General features: G+C 41.1%; 1 pseudogene; it reads left to right on the forward strand.

Moving 5' to 3' along the window:
* The first annotated feature begins 419 nt into the window (after positions 1-419).
* On the forward strand, positions 420-489 carry LOC136396534 (U6 spliceosomal RNA; annotated as a pseudogene).
* The last annotated feature ends 356 nt before the right edge of the window (positions 490-845 follow it).

The raw sequence follows: 845 nt of genomic DNA on the forward strand, positions 1-845 counted from the left end.
ATGCAAAAAAAAAAAAAAAAAAAAGAGATAAGAATTAGCTAGAAGGACAGCAAAGTTGGAGAGGCAGAAGGAGCAATGTGAGTAACTAACTGCTCAGGAGCATGAAGCTGCCTGGATGTGTGTAGAACTTCCAGGAATTTTGAGTGCTGAAGAGTAAGAAGGGCACAGTTGGGGTTGGAAGTGTAGGCAGGGGCCAGGTGGGGGAGGGTCTTATATGCCATCATCTTGGGGAGTTTGGCTTTATCCTGAGGGCAATGGATAGCCATTGGAGGGTTTTGGTTTTTTTTACTATAGGAACCTTGTAATTTATTTTTTTATATAAATAAATTTTTATTTTAATGGGGTGATATCAATAAATCAGGGTACATATATTCAAAGAAAACATGTCCAGGTTATCTTGTCATTCAATTCTGTTGCATGTGCTCGCTTCGGCAGCACATATACTAAAATTGGAACGATACAGAGAAGATTAGCATGGCCCCTGCGCAATTCTGTTGCATACCCATCACCCAAAGAGAGATCGTCCTCCATCACCTTCTACCTAGTTTTCTTTGTACCCCTCCCCCTCCCCCCTCCCCCTCTCCCTCCTTCCCTCCCCCACACCCCCTGTAAACACCACACTCTTGTCCATGTCTCTTAGTCTCGTTTTTATGTCCCACCAATGTATGGAATCCTGCACTTCTTGTTTTTTTCTGATTTACTTATTTCACTCCGCATAATGTTATCAAGATCCCACCATTTTGTTGTAAGTGATCCGATATCATCATTTCTTATGGCTGAATAGTATACCATGGTGTATATGTGCCACATCTTCTTTATCTCATCTTCTATTTTTTTTTTTACAG

Source organism: Saccopteryx leptura, chromosome 2 (assembly GCF_036850995.1).
Source record: "Saccopteryx leptura isolate mSacLep1 chromosome 2, mSacLep1_pri_phased_curated, whole genome shotgun sequence".
In the NCBI taxonomy this organism is placed as follows: Eukaryota; Metazoa; Chordata; class Mammalia; order Chiroptera; family Emballonuridae; genus Saccopteryx; species Saccopteryx leptura.